This window comes from Lepus europaeus, chromosome 1 (genome assembly GCF_033115175.1).
Source record: "Lepus europaeus isolate LE1 chromosome 1, mLepTim1.pri, whole genome shotgun sequence".
Lineage (NCBI taxonomy): Eukaryota > Metazoa > Chordata > Mammalia > Lagomorpha > Leporidae > Lepus > Lepus europaeus.
The window spans coordinates 132,176,452-132,198,103 of record NC_084827.1 but is presented as its reverse complement, the minus strand read 5'-3'; positions in this window follow the sequence as shown (position 1 = coordinate 132,198,103).

Here is a 21,652-nt window from a genome sequence, read left to right as displayed (position 1 = left end):
ATTTAGTAGCACCCAATATTTAACAATCTAATTAAATTAAATGAAGCAAATCCAATGACCCAGAAGCTGAAATTTATACGTGATAGAGTTATGAGACCAGGCAATCATCTGTCTATTTTAACTTAAATCTGAATCAGGATTCTTAAGAAGACTGAGCCATTTTCTTAGTAAACAAACACATTTTATATCATAGTGTTTTAATTTTTCTCCCCACACTCTAGATATTGTGTTTCCCAAAGAGATATTATATGATCATTTGGATAGATTATGACAGAAAGGCACATGTTTTTGCCTAGTATGGATATACAATTTTGTGATGTGCTTTTTATTTAGTCTCTTAGTTCAAAATGTTCTCTCAAAATGGTCAAGAATAGTGATATCCTTGCCATTCTAACTTGCCTTTGCAATTAAACAACTAAATGTTTGAGAAGTTTGAAGTTTTCATTCCAGAGAATGTTCTTTACTCGCATTAACAATAACATTGTATGTTGGAACTATGCACTGACCTCTAAATGATGTGGTTTTGGAGCTCTTTCGTGAAACTGGTAATAAGAATTCTATTTGTCATTAAATTACCATGAAAGTTTTATTGGCATAAATTTATTGGATTTCAATCTTCTTTATTGGCATAATACTTGGAAGAAAACTGAGATGAAATTTCCAACTTTGAGTATTCTTTCTCCATAGCAAATCTGTACCTGAAATTTATTTACAGATACATTAGCTGAATGTGTGTAATTAGCAGAGTTTTAAAACCTTTCTTTGCTCCTTATTGGCCTCTGTTAACAAAAGTGTATCATACTTCATATGAAATTTATAATTTTATTGCTGTAATTTAATTAAATATCTATGCGTGTTTGAGGAAAGGTGAATTTAATGCCTAAAAAGATAGTCACTATTTTCTTACATTACCATTCTACTCCCGTCAGCATCTTCCTTACATTTTCTTCCATAAACATCAAAAAGGTAAAAACTTCATTTTAGTGATTTAAATAGGTTTAGTCAGTAATGATGATGTATTACACAAATCAAAATTGTCATTCTGTTCACTCAATCACTGATTTGTTTCATACATCAGTCTATACTAAGGAAGATAATATTTGCTTTTCAATCTTTGTCTTTGTATAACAATCTGTTCCACAGAAGAACTACATTTCAGATTTGAGATAAATACAATATCATAATGAAGTCACATTTTTGCATTTTGATTTTGTAGGACTATGCATTCTTCGTTTTTCTTTACCTGCACCCAACTCAGTGCATGGCCATAAAAGACACTGCATAGATAATTGTCAAACATTTGATGAATTAAAGTGTGATTTTTTACAAGTAAAATAATTTTATTTATCTGACAAAGAGGAAAAATAGACAGAGCTTCTATCAGCTAGTTCAATTTATAAATGTTCATAAAAGCTGATGTTAGGTGGGTCAAAAACAGTAGCTGGGGACTTTAATTTAGGTCTCCTATGTGAGTAGATAAAGCCCAGTCATGTGAGCCATAACCTGCTGTATCTTAGCAATTAGGAATCAGAACCACACAATGAATCCTCTTACGCTGATATGGGATATGGACACTTTAACCAACATCTTAACCATCAGGCTGAATGCCTATTCCTGAGAATGCTTAAAGACTAATCTGTTTCTGTTAAATATCTACCCATTTACAAACCTTTTGAAGGCAGAATTTGTTTACTTCTCAGAGTAACTTCTCATAAAAATTATCAAAAGTTTTGAGAAAACCTAAAAGAAAGTCAAAGCCAAGGAAGTATTCATGACAAAATGCCAATTTTTACTCCTATTTAAAAACATAAAAATCAGTAAGACTAGCCACAAGAACAATAAAAATGTGCAAAATAGCATGAATAGAATATACAAAAGGAAAAATAAATGAGTTTTAAACTTGTGGATATATAATAACCTTACATTTAATAAAAGAAATATAAAACTAGGAACTAAGTAGTTTTTCACGGATCATGTTGGTAAAGATTTTTAACTTTTGTTGCATGATATATTAACAAGAGAGGAAGAAAAACATCTCTCATTCCTTCTTGATGGCAGGGTTAATTTGACACATCCTCTTTGAAGATCATTTTGACAATATTAGTCAGAGAGTAGGTATATTTCCAAGAATTTAGTTTGCTTCCTAAGCGTTCAAAATTCTGTGAACATGAATATATACTGGAGTATATCTCTTTATGTTAATTGAAATTTGGAAATATTTCAGATATCCACTAATACATAAGATTCATTGTATGTATATGTGTGTGTGTGTGTGTATACTATGATTGGAAAGACACTTTGTATAATTGGCCAGATATTATGGTACATTCATACAGATCACCATCCTACCATAAAACAAATACTGCTCTAAAGGATTGTTTATACAATTATCTCTAAGATACATTGTGAAGTTAAATATCTAAGTCTGAAAACACATAACAGACTGTATAAGCTATCTAAATGTGTGTTAATGTGCTTTCATATGTTTAAGTTAATTTATATCTATGTTTGTATGGAATATTTTGAAAGCTACAAAAAATTTATGTATCTTTGTGAGAGAAGCTAAGGATTTGGAGAAATCTTATCGATATATTATATATAAAGTTGGAACAAAAGATATTTCAGTAAAATATATAGGATATAATGGCTGTCTTAGTTTGAATAGTAAACTCAAGATGCAACTAGGAAAGAAAGTCCATTATTGTAGCTTGGAAACAAGCAGTTAGAAGAAAATGCACAAGATGACATGCAATCGTGACTTAATTTCTGCTGGACATGGTCATCAGATTCTGTCAGATTCAGTATCTCACATTTGGAAAACCTTAATTTCAATGTCATCAAATACCAACTTTGAAAGATAATTTATATAAAAGACATGTTTTTATTTACTCTGAAGAGAAGTGATCTGTGTCAAAATTAACATATACTCATGAAAAAATGTGGTTTCCTATCTAACAGTGGAACAGCATTAATAACAATCCACAGCAGAAGCAATCAGAAGAGGAGGTCCTGAAGGCCGGGCTTGTTAGTGGGTCTGAATCTGGACTATGAGTGAGAATAAGACTCTCCAAAGGACACTCTGGAACACAGGCAGAATTTATAGCTCTTTTGTAATGAATCTATTACTTTTTAAGATTTTCCAACCTACAAAAGTATCAGAAAATATATTTGAATTGCATGTAAATATTATTTCCTGAGATTTTCATAAAAATCACAATATAATTTTGCTTTAGCATCTGTTATAAATTACAGTCTATATCCAGCCTGCCATGTGTCCCACACACAAAGTGACAGAAGCACATGATAAATGTTTTTGTTCCTTACGTCTGAGACATGTTTGAATGCACTTCTTCCAACTTGGCTAAAATATTTTTTTAAATTTCAGCATTAACTGTTTTTGATTCATTAGTTTGGCACACTATGATAATAAGTAATATGGAACGTATTCTATACCTTAAGGACTGGCCATAAAATTACAGACAGAGAGTACATTTCTAAAACAGTCCCTCTAGTGGATTTAAGCCAAAGGTAACTCTATTGGTCAAGGATTACTCACAGACAACTGTGCTTAATTTTCTTATTTCACATTACCCTCTTCCAGCATCTCAGTTTACTAGCCAGTAACATTTAAATTTTAAAAATACAGTTTCTTTTATTCAACATTATTATAAAAGTTGTACATAGAAAGGCTTGCTCCTTTAGGGAAACTTGAGATATCTTCTGGATTTGTAAATTATGATGACTTCTTTTTTGAGTCTAATTTTTTTTGACAGGCAGAGATAGACAGTGAGAGAGACAGAGAGGAAGGTCTTCCTTCCATTGGTTCACCCCTCAAACGGTCGCCACGGCCAGCGCTGTGCCTATCCAAAGCCAGGAGCCAGGTGCTTCCTCCTGGTCTCCCATGCGGGTGCAGGACCCAAGGACCTGGGCCATCCTCCACTGCCTTCCCGGGCCACAGCAGAGAGCTGGACTGGAAGAGGAGCAACCAGGACAGAATCTGGTGCCCCAACTGGGACTCGAACCCAGGGTATCAGGGCCACAGGTGAAGGATTAGCCTAGTGAGCCACGGCGCCGGCCTCATTCTAAATTTTTAAGTTGTTATGTAAGGGATTGCTTTTGAAAGTAGGATAATAAAGAAGCATGAAGCAAACTGTTCACTTCATTCATGTTAATTAGTGTTGCAAATCGTAACATTTTATTATATAGGCTAGAGTGAGCAAACATTTTGTAGATTTTTTTTAACTTTTATTTAATGCATATGAATTTCCAAAGTATAGCTTCTGGATTACAATGTCTTCCCCCCCATAACTTCCCTCCCACCTGCAACCCTCCCCTTTCCTGCTCCCTCTCCCCTTCCATTCACATCAAGATTCATTTTCTTTTTTTTTTTAATTTTTTGACAGGCAGAGTGGATAGTGAGAGAGAGACAGAGAGAAGGGTCTTCCTTTTTGCCGTTGGTTCACCCGCCAATGGCCGCTGCAGCTGGCGCATCGTGCTGATCCGAAGCCAGGAGCCAGGTGCTTCTCCTGGTCTCCCATGCGGGTGCAGGGCCCAAGCACCTGGGCCATCCTCCACTGCCTTCCCGGGCTATAGCAGAGAGCTGGCCTGGAAGAGGGGCAACTGGGATAGAATCCGGCGCCCCGACCGGGACTAGAACCCAGTGTGCCAGCGCCGCAAGGTGGAGGATTAGCCTGTTAAGCCACGGCGCCGACCAAGATTCATTTTCAATTCTCCTTATATACAGACGATCAGTTTAGTATATGTTAAGTAAAGATTTCAACAGTTTGCACCCACATAGAAACACAAAGCATAAATTACTGGAAACAGGGCAAGTCATTATCTGATGTTACAAACTTATAAAACTTTTGTTTGGGAGTTTATCTAATTTTAGGACATAACCTGGCAATTTCTTAATTATGTAAAATATTGAATTACTATGATTCAGCAATTCCACTTTTAGAAATATGCGCAAGAATAGCGAAATCATAAATCCACACACAAAAAAAACTTGTAAACAAAAATTTATAGCAGCATTATTCATAATGGCCAAAAGGTAGAAACAGCCCTAATGCCCATGTTAAATGAATGGATAAGCAGAATGTACTATATATGCACAATAGGATAGTACTTGGCTGTAAAACAATGAAATGTAGTACTAATTTACGACATAACATGGATCAATCTTGAAACATTCTCTTGAATGAAAGAGGTGAATGATAAAGGACCCTACAGTATATTATTCCATTCCTATGAGATTCCAGAATAGAGAAATCTATAGACACAGTACAGTTGCTTAGGTTTAGGGGATTGCACAGGGTAACAGATAAAAGGCACAGGATTTTCTTTTGAGACCATGAAAACTCTCTAAAACTGAGTTAAAGTATCTGACTGCACTAAAACCTATTTAATTATATATGGTAAAAAGGGTGATTTGGGGCTGGCACTGTGGAGCATTGGATTAACCTGCCATCCCCTGCACTGGCATCCCATATGGGAGCCTGTTTGAGTTCTGGCCTCTCCACTATGATTTCTTCTCCTTCTCCTTCTCCTTCTCCTTCTCCTTCTCCTTCTCCTTCTCCTTCTCCTTCTCCTTCTCTCTCTCCTTCTCCTTCTCCTTCTCCTTCTCCTTCTCCTTCTCCTTCTCCTTCTCCTTCTCCTTCTCCTTCTCCTTCTCTCTCTCCTTCTCCTTCTCCTTCTCCTTCTCCTTCTCCTTCTCCTTCTCCTTCTCCTTCTCTCTCTCCTTCTCCTTCTCCTTCTCCTTCTCCTTCTCCTCCTCCTCCTCCTCCTCCTCCTCCTCCTCCTCCTCCTCCTTCTTCGTTGTCGTCGTCGTCTTCGTCGTCTTCGTCATCTTCTTCATCTTCTTCGTCTTCGTCTTCTTCTTCTTTGTCTTCTTCTTTAATTTGACAGAGTTATAGACAGTGAGAGAGAGAGGATGGGTCTTCCTTCCGTTGGTCCACTCCCCAAATGGCCGCTATGGCCGGAGCTACGCTGATCCAAAGCCAGGAGTCAGGAGCTTCCTCCTGTGCAGGGGCCCAAGCACTTGGGCCATCCTCCACTGCCCTCCCGGGCCACAGCAGAGAGCTGGACTGGAAGAGGAGCAACTGGGACTAGAACCCGGCACCCATATGGGATGCCGGCACTGCAGGCGGAGGATTAACCAAGTGAGCCATGGTGCCAGGCACCCTCCACTAGGATTTCCATATGACTCTTTCTTCTCTAACTCGTGAACATATTCCACTGGAAAAGAGGAGAAAAAAATATATATTCCTAGTAATAGGAAAGAGAAAAATTACCCAGAATCTGTCAATTTTTCCCCAAGGGAAGCAGAAATTGATTCAGGGGACTAGAAATCTGGCCATTCTCATATGTAAGATGGGATGAGATAGTGGAGATCTTTACTTGGACACTTTTCCACATTAAAAAAGATTCAGTGATTGGGCCGGCACTGTGGCGCAATAGGTTAATCCTCTGCCTTTGGTGCTGGCATCCCATGGACGCTGGTTCTAGTCCCGGCTACTCCTCTTCCTATCCAGCTCTCTGCTATGGCCTGGGAAAGCAGTGGAAAATGGTCCAAGTCCTTGGGCCCCTGCACCTATGTGGGAGACCCGGAAGAAGCTCCAGGCTCCTGACTTTGGATCGGTGCAGCTCTGGCCGTTACGGACATTTGGGGAGTGAAATGGATGGAAGACCTCTCTCTCTGTCTCCCTCTTTGTCTGTAATTCTACCTCTCAAATAAATAAATAAAATCTTTAAAAAAAAATAAAACAGATTTGAGTTGGGGGTACCTGGTTTGAGTCCTGGCTACTCCTCCTCAGATCCAGCTCCCTGCTAATGCACACTCTGGAAGGCAATAGGTAATGGCTAAAGTACTTGGATCCCTGTGACCCACGTGGAAGCACTGGATGGAATTCTGGGCCCCCTGGCTTTCGCCTGGTCCAGCCCTGGCTGTTGTGGGTATATGGGGAGTGAGTCAGTAGATGGAAGATTCTCATCCTCACTGTCTCTGTCTCTCTCTCTCTCCCTCCCACTGTATCTCTCCCCTTGTCTCTCTGCCTTTCGAATAAAATGAAAATTCTGAAAAATAACAAAATAAAGATCTGGGGAAGTGCATTTTCAGTAGGTGTTTTAGTCTGTTTGGGCTGCTATAACAATGACCTTTACTGGATAATTTGTAAAAAATAAGTAAAATTCGTTTCTCACAGTTATGGAAGCTGCCAAGTCCAAAATCAAGGCACCAAGAGGTCTGATGTTTGATGAAGGCCCTGTTCTTCATGGACAGCACCTTCTAGCTCTGTGCTCACATGGTGCAAGGAACACTGTGCCTCACACAGAGGAAGGGGAAGGCAGCTACTTCCAGACTCTCATCAGGGCATTGGTTTCATTCACGAGGGTTCCACTCATGAGAGATCAATCACATCCCCAGAGACCCCATTTAAACACCACCACAATGGGGGTTAAGTTTTAACATGAATGATGTAGGGATGTATTCAGACCACAGTGTTGACCATTTGCGGGAACATCACAAATTCCTATTAATAACAGACTTTTGACTTTTTTAATTCCTTCCATTTTTATTGTGGACCAAGTTTCAATGATTTTTTAAAAAGTTAGTGTTATGGTTATAGAAGAGCAACTTATGAAAGTCACATTTTAAAAATGTTGGAGCAATAAGAATGAGTATGTCCTTGATAATATTTTTACATTTTATTTTACATTTTCACAGATAATATTTTAAATTGCTTATTGATTTATTTGCTTGAAAGGCAGTGAGACAGAGTGAGAGCGAGAGAAAAACGGAGATCTCCCATCTGCAGGTTTCACTTTTCAAATGCCTACAATACAGGGCCAGGCTGAAGTCAGGAGCCAGACTGGGTCTGCCACGTGAGTACAGGAGCACCTCTGCATGAGGCATCACTTGCTCCCCTCCAGGGTGAACGGTAGCAGAAAACTGGAGTCAGGACCAGAGCTGGGACTAGAACCCAGGCACTCCAGCACAGGATGCCAGCACAGTAAGTAACATTAACTGGTAGGCCAACGAGGCACCCCAACAGAGAATTTTTTTTAAAGTCCATTTTTATTTTATTATTTTTTATTTTTTTAAACTTTTATTTAGTAAATATAAATTTTCAAAGTACAATTTATGGATTACAATGGCTTTTTCCCCCAATAAGTTCCCTCCCACCTGCACCCCTCCCATCTCCCGCTCCCTCTCCCATTCCATTCACATCAAGATTCATTTTCAATTCTCTTTATATACAGAAGATCAATTTAGTATATATTAAGTAAAGATTTCAACAGTTTGCACCCACACAGAACATAAAGTGTAAAATACTGTTTCAGTACTAGTTGTAGCATTAATTCACGTTGAACAACACATTAAGGACTGAGATCCTACATGAGGAGTAAGTACACAGTGACTCCTGTTGTTGACTTAACAATTTGACACTCTTGTTTATGACGTCAGTAATCTCCCTAGGCTCTAGTCATGAGTTGCCAAGGCTATGAAAGCCTTTTGAGTTGGCCGACTCTGATCATATTTAGACAAGGTCATAGTTAAAGTGGAAGTTCTCTCATCCCTTCAGAGAAAGGTACCTTCCTATTTTTAATTGATTTTTAGCAGTAGGCTTGCCATTAACTGTGCAGTTAGAATCCTAAATGCATCATTCTCAGAGACAGGGAGGAGATGCTGTCTCCTCCTGTCCCTAGGCAGTCTAGTGTCTATAGATGACACCTAGAATTGTTGCAAGCATCCTGCCACCATGGTGGCAAATTAGGTGAGAATCACGCAGAAACGAGCCCAGATTAAACTGCTCCTGAAGACCTCTTCTTTCTAAGATTTTAAAGTTTCATGTGAACTGGCACAGATCTCTCTGTGGGTGATCTGTGAGAGTCCCTGCCTAGTCCATGCAGGGTGTCAGTCTGACTGCTAGCTGGTGACAGAGCCCCAGGCACATTTCTCCCACCCCTGCCTTCTGCTGCCAATCAGGTAAACTGTTCCTGGGTGTGGCCCTGGCCCATCAGGAAGACTCCTGTAGCCTACATGACCTTCAAGCTGATTGGAGAAGCATAGCGACACCAATATCAGCTTTATCCTATATAATTAGTGTTGCCCTGAATGAGCTATGCCCCCTCTGCCTGCCCTTTAAAAGCTTATGTTTGACCATTAATAAATGGACATGTCCACCAAAACTTGTCTCCGTTGCTTCTCGTCAAAGAACGTCAGAACTGCACCATCCCACAAGTGCGCAGACCTCCCAGGACGAGCCCGCATCTCTCATTCCGTAAACATATTTTATTGAGTTGTCAGTTATATGCAAGTGAAGACAACATGCTCAAAACATACTAAAGTAATCAAAAAATAAAAGTTCTACCAATATAAAATTTTGATAAAGATAAAAAAAGATAGGCGACATAAGGTCTAATTTACTTTGGTGTGCACAACGTCCTGGGTGCTGAAGATGACCCGGAAATAGAGGTTGGTTGCATGAGAAATACAAGGTCTCACTTCAGAGAGCTAGAAGCTAAAGAGGAAACTGGCACATAACTAGTTAATTTCCTACAAGTGTGTGTGTGTCCCAGCACATGCAAAAGGACAATAGTTAAAGTGTTTACAGCAGAGGAGCGGTCCACACAGTCTCTGAGGGTGTCTGAAGGAACCAGTCATTAGTAAGGTGAAGAAAGCTTGGATGCTTAGCACATGAGCCAAAGCACAGGGTCATGAAATAGTCAATTGTTACTGAGGAGCTATGCAGCAAAACCTGGAAGTAAGGGAACGATTGCAGAGATGAATTTGTGGAGACAGATCATGAAAGGGTGATATGCATCTCTCAGAAATGTTCTGCCTTTAAAACTCTAAGCTGGGATGTAATAGCAGTTCCAGCTGTGACAAAAGTACTGATAGACGCTAAATCAGCAAAACAAAAAGTGTGAGTTCAGTGATGGATCACAGAGCAAATAAATCATGCATGTCTGTGAAGAGACCACTATTTAAATAAAAGGCTCTGAAAATTAAGGGATTATTTATTTAGACTAGATCACTTAGTGATAAGAGATATCAGCAACCCACATCAACACCATTTAAGAGATGGTGTGAATCAGTTAAGGTTCAAGTTTTTGACTTTTTGTTTAAATTTAGAGGAAAGTACATTGTGTGATAGAATAAACAAATATGTGTTCTGTGTTATAGAGATGGACAGCAAGATAGCACATCATAAAGTGTAAGAAAACCAATACTCATAGAAGTAGAGCAGAATGGATACACAGTGGGAGATGAGACTAAACTCAGAAAGTGGTAGAATGCATGGTGAGTAAAAAGGGCATGTGTAGAACGGTTTTAAAAATAGGTTCCTAGTCATCCAGTTAGAAGAATAAGTGAGGCTTGTGCCCAGTACATAGCAAAGGTCATTAGCTGTTAGCTATTGTTTTAATTACTTCACACTGGGACTCGTCCATGAATAATACCATATTAAAAATTCAAGAGCTCTTGCATGAGCAGCTCTGCTTTGTACGGTATTGTCCTGAGTCAATTTCAGCATTCTTTAGTTTGCGGCTCTCTACCTGGCATTGAATTCCTTAATTACTAACTAGAAACTTAAGGGAGTTCTATAATTCTATACTCACTCCTGAATTCTATCACTATTTTTCTCTGCCTCAAGGCATAGCTGCTTCCACAGTCTTGACCTGTAGGATACATAACAGACCATACTGGGAAGATATAAAATGTATTTAGTCTGCTCCTCAAATGTGAACTGAAGCTTGGAATTCACAAATTCCATTTTCTTCTGTTAAAAGCTGCCTTGCAAATTTATACATGTTGAGGTCGTTGGATCCCACTCCTTTCATTTTGCAGGTTAGTAACTTTACCACCTTCAATAAATTTTATATTCTGTCATAGACATGATCACATAACCACAGAGGGCTTTGTGAACAGCATCTCTATTAAAACGTAGCAGGCATATTTGAGCTCACAATTAAATTTGAGGGCACTGGAAATAATTAGTTTTATTCTTTATGATGATGCAAGTCTCAGTTACTACATGTATTCTGAGTAACATGTACCAACCAAGCAAACAGTTCCAATCTTAGTACACTTCTCTCAGAAGAGTGATCAAAGCCAAAAATATTACTGACTAGTTCATACCACACCCCAAAACAGCAGTGGTTAATTCTCTTGTGCTTTGGGGGAATGGACTTATAATATTTTATAATAATAATGATTGACATCAACTAACCACAACCCATATGCATAGTGTGAGGTCAGAATAACTGACTATTTTAAAAGCACAGGGCCAATTATCTGAACTTTCCAGAAATAAATACCTAGAAGTGGATGTAATACGGTATTACGCTGAGTTGAAAAGAAGATTAATATCTATCCCATCTTCTTAAAAGACTCACAAGTCTACACTATCATAATCCTAACAAATTGCTTCTGTTCTGAGTAGTTTTCAGTTATATGTAAATCCTTCTTTATCATTTAGTCAAATGTGAGTTGAATGATGGTTTTACTGTACCAGCAGGGAAACAAAAGACTCCTCAATGATCCTTGTGGTTGTTCCACTGATAAGTTTCCATTGATAAGGTAAGCAAAATACCTGGCAATAAGTGAATACAATAACAAACAGTTACACTCAGATATGCACACCCACACATACACACGTGTACACACACATGCCCTTGACGAATCATGGACAAATAATTCTCAGCACAACCAGAGATTTTTTTCAGTGTCCTCTAGATAGTATTGCAGCTATGGATTTCCCTCTGCCCGTATGAGATACATAGTAACAAATTTTCAGAACCTGTTCTTAGCAATCACGTGTCTGATTCCTATTACAAGTCCAGAGTCATTTCTTTTATGTGGGGAAGCGATCTTCTGTGACTGGGTAATTTTTTAATATGTTAGAAATAGAGTAAAAATCATATTCTGAACCTGAGCTTATTATCCATCATGCCTATAACTTCAATTGTGTTATTTTTGATGATTACATGAATGATGTCAGTACTATTGAGAATTTAAATAAAATAGCAAATGTTAAGGTGTTTGTAAATCATTAAATAATATGAAAGAGTTTGCACTGTACAACATATTTCTGCAAAAGTTGTTGTAGTGAAGTTTGTGAGTCACAAAGCTATCTGTACATATCTGAAATTGTTGTTATTTTATCTCTCTTTTTAGATAATAGATGAACTGGATGTCAGAGTCCCTGGGGATAATTATTTGCTTGATAATATGTTTTTTTCATTTTTTTTTTTTTTTTTTGACAAACAGAGTTAGACAGGGAGAGAGAGAGGCAGAGAGAAAGGTCTTCTTTCCGTTGGTTCAGCCCCCAAATGGCTGCTCTGGCCAGCTCACAGCACCGATCCGAAGCCAGGAGCCAAGTGCTTCCTCCTGGTCTCCCATGCAGGTACAGGGCCCAAGCACTTGGGCCATCCTCCACTGCCCTCCTGAGCCACAGCAGAGAGATGGACTGGAAGAGGGGCAACTGGGACAGAATCCGGCACCCCAATTGGGACTAGAACCCGGGGTGCCAGTGCCGCAGGCTGAGGATTAGCCTAGTAAGCCACGGCACCGGCCTCTCATGTATATCTTTATTAAAATTTTATTTAATTGAGAAGCAGAATAATGGGATAGAGAGAGAGAGACAGAGAGAGAGAATGATAAGGTCTTCATTCTGCTGTTTCACACTCCATCTGACTGCAATGGTGGAGGCAGAGCCAGGCAGAAGCCAGAAGCTGGGAACTTCATGCAGGTTTCCCATGTGGGTGACAGAGCCCCAAGTACTGGAGGCATCTCCTGCTGCTTTTCCATGAGCACTAGCAGGGAGCTGGACTGGAAGCAGACCAGCCTAGATGGAACTTGAACCAGCACTCTGTCATGAGACGGCAGGCATTGCAAGCAGCAGCATGCAATGAGTGAACTACAACATTGACCCCATACATTTTTTTAAAGAATTGCTTTATTTATTTGAAAGACAGAGTTCCATTCTGCTGGCTCACTCCCCAAATGACTGCAACAGCAGAGCTGAGCTGAGGTGAAGCCAGGAGTCAGGAGTTTCTTCCAGGTCTCTCATGTGGGTGCAGGGACCCAAGCACTTGGGTCATCTTCCACTGCCTTTGTAGGCCATAGCAGAGAGCTGAATCGGAAGAAAAGCAGCCGAGACACTAACCTTATGGGATGTCGGCATTGCAAACTGGTGCTTTAACCTGCTGCGCCACAGTGCTGGTCCCCACATACATTTTTTTTTTTTAAGATTTTTTTTTTATTCATTTGAAAAGCAGAGTTACAGAGAGAAGGAGAGAGAGACAGAGAGAGAGACAGAGACAGAGAGAGACAGAGAGAGATCTTCCATCTGCTGGTTCACTCTCCAAATGATTACAATGGTTGGTGCTCGGACAGGCCGAAGCCAGGAGCCAGGAGTTTCATTCTGATCTCCCAAGTGGGTGCAGGGGCCCAAGAACTGGTGCCACTTTTGCTATTTTCCCAGGTGCACTAGAGGGGGACTGGATCAGAAGTGGTATAGGTGGGACTCGACCCAGCGTCCATATGGCATGCTGGTATCACAGATGGAGGTTTAACCTGCTATGCTACAATGCTGCTCGCCCCATATTTTTTAAGAACTATATTTCTCATAAGCAATTTCAGATTGTTTTGTTATTTTTAATTTTCTCAGGGTGAACTTATCTTGCAAATGTTTATTTTGCCTACTTTCCATTTGAGCATTAGTTTTTGTATATTTTGGTACTAATTTGTAGATTTAACAAAATTTATTATTAACATAAAGAGAATTTACTTCATAGATACAATTCTAGGAACATAACAATAATTGGAGATTCTAAAAATTCATTCTTTTTCCTTATTTCTTCACATATGTCTAGGTTCCACAGGTAGTATCAAATCTTATACTTGTAAGTTAAATAGCCACATTATCATACAAAGACCAAGACTATTATTTTAATGAATGAGACAAAAATTGCACTTATGTTAAAGACTTTTACTTAGAGGTTATGCTTTTCATCAAATGATTTTTATGGTGAGACTGAATTATTCTTTATGAGGCATCACTCATCCCGTTTTTGAAATTATGCATAAGTATACTTTGCTATATGACTGTTTTACCCCCAGAGTAGGTAGAAATTGATTTTATCTTGGCTCAAACTTATATATTGCTTTAGCTGAAGGAATATTAGCAAATATGATACAGTGCAGTGCTTTGCATTATTTACACCACTCACTATGACCTCTTGCAGTTACATCATCCACTGAGAATGTGCCATTCATAGCAGTTAATAAGAATCCCACACGGTACAGCAGGTAACATGGGCAAGCCCATATAGAATCACTTGAGCTATTACCAACACTGAGCCTATGAATGACTATATACCTTGTTTTAGTAACTGACCCTGTTACTTTTGTAATAGGTGATATTTAGATAATATCACATAAGCTGATTTTATGAATTGTTGCCTATTCTGAGGGGGCATAATGACTCTAAAAGCATGGATTCACAAGTTACTAAAGAATTGCCTAAATTCTGTGCCTAAAAAATAGATATAAATGTGAAGACATGAAGGAAGTAGAGAAGCGGGAAGGGGAAAGAGCAAGACACACAGACAGTTGTGGGTATCATGGCAGAGGGAAGGAACCTAAAGGAAAAGCAAATTAGTGAAAAACTCTTGGTATCAGATTAGTCTCATGTCTTTAAAGAATATATCTGTCTGACATCCAACTGAATAATGAATTTCTGTAATACTGCTCCAGCTTCCTAAACATTTTGTGAATTCCACTGTCTATGCAACAAATTCTTCAGGAGTTTAAGTGTGTCTTTTCATTAGAAATCTTTTAAACTTTTATTTAATGAATATAAATTTCCAAAGAACAACTTATGGATTACAGTGGCTTTTTCCCCACCATAACTTCCCTCCACCCACAACCCTCCCCTCTCCCACTCCCTCTCCCTTTCCTTTAACATCAAGATTCATTTTCAATTATCTTTATATACAGAAGCTCAATTTAGCATATATTAAGTAAAGCTTTCAACAGTTTGCACCCACACAGAAACACAAAGTGTAAAGTATTGGCCGGCGCCGTGGCTCAATAGGCTAATCCTCCGCCTTGCGGTGCCGGCACACCGGGTTCTAGTCCCCTGGTAGGGGCACCAGATTCTGTCCCGGTTGCCCCTCTTCCAGGCCAGCTCTCTGCTGTGGCCCGGGAGTGCAGTGGAGGATGGCCCAAGTGCTTGGGCCCTGCACCCCATGGGAGACCAGGAGAAGCACCTGGTTTCTGCCTTCTGATCAGTGCGGTGCGCCGGCCACAGTGTGCCAGCCGTGGCGGCCATTGGGGGGTGAACCAACGGCAAAGGAAGACCTTTCTCTCTGTCTCTCTCTCTCTCTCACTGTCCACTCTGCCTGTCAAAAAATAAAAAAGTGTAAAGTACTGTTTGAGTACTGGTTATAGCATTAAATCTACCAACAACAGATACTGGCAAGGATGTAGGGAAAAGAGACACTAACCCACTGTTGGTGGGAATGCAAACTGGTAAAGCCACTATGGAAGTCAGTCTGGAGATTGCTCAGAAACCGGAATATAACCCTACCATACAACCCAGCTATCCCACTCCTTGGAACTTACCCAAAGGAAATTAAGTTGGCAAACAAAAAAGCGGTCTGCACCTTAATGTTTATTGCAGCTGAATTCACAATAGCTAAGACCTGGAATCAACCTAAATGCCCATCAACAGTAGGCTAGATAAAGAAATTATGAGATAAGTACTCTATAGAATACCATACAGCAGTCAAAAACAATGAAATCCGGTCATTTGCAACAAAATGGAGGAATCTGGAAAACATCATGCTGAGTGAAATAAGCCAGTCCCAAAGGGACAAATATCATATGTTCTCCCTGGTCGGTGACAACTAACCAAGCACAAAAATGGAAACCTGTTGAAGTGAAATGGACACCTTGAGAAACAGCGACTTGATCAGCCCTTGCCCTGAATGTTGATGAACAACTTAATACTTTATCCCTTTTAGTATTTTTTTGTTCCACTTAATACTATTGGTTGAACTCTGTAATTAATACACAATTATTCTTAAGTGTTAAAAATTAACTGAAAAGTGATCCCTGTTAAATATAAGAGTGGGAATAAAAGAGGGAAGAGATGTACAGTTTGGGACATGCTCAATCAGACTTGCCCCAAGTGGTAGAGTTAGAAACATGCCAGGTGATAGCAACTCAATCCCATTAAGGTGGCATGTACCAATGCCATCTCACTAGTCCAAGTGATCAATTTCAGTTCACAATTGATCATAATGATAGATCTAAGAGTCAAAGGGATCACATAAACAAGACTAGTGTCTGCTAATATAAACGGATAGAATTAAAAAGGGAGAGAATGATCGAACATGGGAAGCGGGATGCACAGCAGACTCATAGAATGGCAGATGTCCTAAACAGCACTCTGGCCTCAGAATCAGCCCTTAAGGCATTTGGATCCAGCTGAAAAACCCATGAGAGTATTTCAGGCATGGAAAGCCAGCACACTGTGGTATAAAAAAAAAAAAAAAAAAAAAAAAAAAAAAAAAAAAAAAAACCACACACACACCTAAATGAAAGATCTCTGTGAGTGAGATCCCAGTGGAAAGAACAGGTCATCAAAGAAGGAGGTACCTTTCTCTGAAGGGAGGAGAGAACTTCCACTTTGACTATGACCTTGTCTAAATATGATCAGAGTCGGTGAGCTCAAAAGGCCTCCATAGCCTTGGCAACTCATGACAAGAGCCTAAGGTGATTACTGACGCCATAAACAAGAGTGTCAATTTGTTAAGTCAACAACAGGAGTCAGTGTGCACTTACTCCTAGTGTAGGATCTCTGTCCTTAATGTGCTGTACATTGTGATTGAATGCTATAACTAGTATTCATTAGAAAATTTTTTAAAGTAGGTAAGTCATTTTTTTCAGAAGATGTAAAAAAATTGTATTATGCAAGAAGATATGGAAATGGAATCAAGAATGTCGAGGAAGCAGTAACTGAAAGCTTGGAATGATCATACAAATTAAACATGAAAGAATTTGTAGAAATATTGGGTATAATATTATCTTCAAGCATTTATGTGTTGGAGGCCCTGTACAAGTTCCACAAAAATTTCAAAAGAGAGGTTACATTTGTGCAAATGTTTTCAATAACTACTCAACAAACTACTTCTGTTAGAATAATTTCTGTTTTAGGACACTATAAACTCATAATGTGCATCATAAATGTATTACCAGACTTTTATAGGAATAAGGAAATATTTTATTAATTGCACTTTTATTTGTATTAACCTACAAGCAAGAGGAAACCATTTTTCTTTTAACATTTTTTTATGTATACAAGGCATACAAATTTCAAGTAGTTCATAAATACAGGTTTAGGAGCATAGCGATGCTTCCTACATTACCCTCTCCTACCCATACTCCCACCCTCCCTCCCCTTTCCTTTCTTTTAAATTTTACAATGACATACTTTCAGTTTATTTCATAAACATAAGATTAACCCTCCATTAAGTAAAGAATTCAATAATAAGTAAGAAAAACAGCAGCAGGAAACTCTTTAACAGTTATTGTAAGTGATGTTAGTTTGGATTCTGTCAGAAGTTGAATCCCTGTTGGAATAAAACATGAAAGACATGTATCGGGAGGAAAAATCTGCCAGGGAAGATGCAATATGGGGCAAAAGCAAAGAGAAACCCTTCCTATCATGATGTGCTTCCACCCTTGGTGGAGGAGATGAAGAAGGAAATTTTGAAGAGAAACTGCAGTGCAATCCTAAGAAAGTTTTCACAAAACCAATAGGGAATATGCAAGCCAAGTTGGAAGTCATATGGCTCTGAGTTCCTGCCTTGGTTGAGCTCCACCTGGGAAGGGCAGCCTGTGAGTGCAGCACACGGCACCCTTGCTCATTGGTGAGTCTGAGTCCCCGCAGTGAGATCTGCAATATAAGAGCACATACTCATTGCTGCCACAGGTATACATCACTTTCCTGTGAAAATTCATAACAGGAAGGCGAGTGCTGTGCAGGTAGGTTAAGCCCACACTTGCAGTGCCCATATCCCATATGGGCACTGGTTCGAGTGCCAGCTGCTCCACTTTCAATCCATCTCCCTGTGAATGGCCTGGGAAAGCAGCAGAAGATGGCCAAAGTGCTTGGGCCCCTGCACCCGTGTGGGAGACAGAGAAGCCACTGGCTCCTGGTTTAGGATAGGTCCAGCTCCAGCTGTTGTGGCCCACTGGGGAGTGAACCAGCGGATGACAGACCCCTCTTTGCCTCTGCCTCTCTCTCTGTAACTCTGCCTCTTAAATAAATAAATTCTTAAAAAAAAAGATAATTCATATTAGGGTAAAGCCTGTTCTGAATTACTATTTAATATCTGTGCCACATTTTGTAGTATTTTTTCTATAACCTTTGCCTTGTTATCATATTTAGAACTATCTATATATTTTGGGTTTGTGTTGAAGAATATCAGTGTTTTGTCAGAATTCCACACCTGGTTAAATTATCAGCTTCATTCTCTGTTAAATTGTATATTCTCACACTTTAATGATTTCTCTGAGAGGTGAGGTGATAACTTTTGAGAAATGCTCCATCTCTACTTGATCAGAATGACTGAATTGTCCATTATTCACTTGCCCAGCAAAGAAAATTTTACGACCTAGTTCAAGAAATTTGTATCGTAATTCCCTATCATTTGGTTTAGATAAAGTAGGCAGGTGTTTTTAAAATCTCACTGCAATAATATTTGCAGACATTAAATTATAAGTCTGATATAGAGTTTGAAACCAAATGTAATCCCTTGTAGTACCACTAACATAAATTAACTGTGGTAACTACCAGAGGAATATGAATTTCCTCCATCACCATTTGAAAAATGAACATAAAACAAGTTACCCCACCTGTGGCAGCAAGACACATACAAGCTTCAGAAATATTACATTTTTAAATAAGTGCTTATATTTTACTGAGGGTGGTTGTATTTGTCTACCTGAAGGGTATACTTTTTATTTCTAATATAGCCTTTTATTATAATAAATTTATAAGGTTTTTAATAAGAATTATGCTTAGTTGCAAAGAATTGTATTTTATTACATTGGATATTTACACTATGTTTTTATTTTTTCTTTATCAATTTAGTTAGCAACTAATTTGTTTTATTCATATTTTTTATGATTTGAGTTGTGGTTTGGTGTGATAACTTTTACTTATTTTTTTGCCATTTCATCAGGTTTTCTCTAATCTTTACCATTTATTTTCTTACTATTATCTTAAATTTCATATTTTCTTCTGTTCCTAGCTTCTTTATATGCAGATTTGAATCCCTAATTTTAGAACATTCATCTCTATATACTTGTATAAGGTTAATATTGGTATTTTCATGTCATTGATTTATACCAACAGTTCTTTTTTAAGATTTATTTATTTATTTGAAAGAGTTACACAGAGAGAGGAGAGGCAGAGAGGGAAAGAGGTCTTCCATCTGATGGTTCACTCCCCAGTTGCCCATAACAGCTGGAGCTGTGCCAATCCGAAGCCAGGAGCCAGGAGCTTCTTATGGCTCTCCCACATGGGTGCAGGAACCCAAGGACTTTGGCCATCTTCTACTGCTTTCCCAGGCCAAAGCAGAGAGCTGGATGGGAAGTGGAGCAGCCAGGACTAGAACTGGCACCCATATGAGATGCTGGTGCTTCAGGCTAGGGCATTAACCCACTGTGCCACAGCACTGGCCCCAATATACCAACAGTTCTTAATGTTCCTGAAAAAAATCTCTTTTGGGAGAACTCACTGTATTTATTGAATTTATTTATTTATTTATTTATTTTTTTGACAGGCAGAGTGGACAGTGAGAGAGAGAGAGAGAGACAGAGAGAAAGGTCTTCCTTTGCCGTTGGTTCACCCTCCAATGGCCGCTGCGGTAGCGCGCTGCGGCCGGCGCACCGCACTGTTCCGATGGCAGGAGCCAGGTGCTTCTCCTGGTCTCCCATGGGGTGCAGAGCCCAAACACTTGGGCCATCCTCCACTGCACTCCCTGGCCACAGCAGAGAGCTGGCCTGGAAGAGGGGCAACCGGGACAGGATCGGTGCCCCGACCGGGACTAGAACCCGGTGTGCCGGCGCCGCAAGGCGGAGGATTAGCCTGTTGAGCCACGGCGCCGGCCAAATTTATTTATTTTTTAAGATTTATTTTATTTATCTGAAAGGCAGTTACAGAGAAAGAGTGGAGAGAGAGAGAGAGAGAGAGAGAGAGAGAGAGAGAGAATCTTCCATCTGCTAGTTCATGCCCCAAATGGCCACAACAGCCTCAGCTGGGCCAGATGGAAGCTAGAAGCCAGGAGCTTCTTCCAGATCTCCCATGTGGGTGACAAGGACCCAAGCATTTGGGCCATCTTCCGCTGCTTTCTCAGACGCATATGTAAGGAGCTGGATCACAAGTGGAGCAGCTGGGGCTCAAACTGGTACCCAAATGGGATATGTATATGGTGACATCTTAACCTGTTAAGCCACAATTCAGGTCTTATGTAATTTATTGAATTTCAAAGTTCCATAATACTCAAGGGAAAATTTTACTAAATACATACTCCATCTTTGAGAGGTAAAATGAACTCTATTGTTTTAATAAGTTATGACATTAATATTATTGAAATTTGGATAATAGTTTAAACCTTGGGAACCATTTTTAAATGAATATTTGGGTCTGTATAATAATTAAGGTTTAAAGTTTGCAAAACATGTTCATGAAGTTCTAAAGAAATTTTGTTATAAAATGTACTTTAGATATCTATATATGACTACTAATATGTCTTTGAAATGTAATTAAAAATAAGACCTAAAAGTGTGATAAATATTCAAAATAATTTTAAAAGGTTGACATTGTAGTGTAGTGGGTTATGCCACCTCCTATAATGCCAGCATCCATTTAGGGCAATGGGTCAGGTCCCAGCTGCAACACTTCTGATCCAGCTCCCCTGCTAATACACCTGAGAAAGCAGTTGGAAGATGGCCCAAGTGCTTGGACCATAACACCCACATGGGAGACCTGGATAAAGTTCCTGGTTCCTGACTTTGGCTTGGTCCAGCCCTGGCCATGGCAGCCATTCAGGGAGCGAACCAGCAGTTGGAAGATTCTTTCTCTCTCTCTTTAACTCTGCCATTCATATAAATAAAGAAATCTCTAAAAATAATTTTAAAGGGATATATTCATCTTTTTTTCTTCAGTTGATGTTTCCTTTCCATTCTCTTCCTTGTGCTCATCTGCTTTGCTTACTACAGTCCTAAGACTCTTAGTATATGTGCTGCCAAAGCAAGCATGAGAAATGTTTTCTCACAACATAGTTCAGAACTACAGATGCTTCTGTAAGTCCCCATATATTTCAAAGGACAGAAGTGGAAAAGAATTTTCTGTGTTTCTGTAACACACACAATTCAACTCATATCAAGTTAATAAGGGATAAATAACTTCAAAATCAGATATATTTTTCTCCAAAATTATCAGATTTATGTTGTTTTGTTGAAATTACAGAAAAAATGGATTGAGAAAGACAAAATTACTTATTTCAGGTAACTTAAAGATCAATAATTAAAGCCGGTGCCGTGGCTTAACAGGCTAATTCTCCGCCTTGT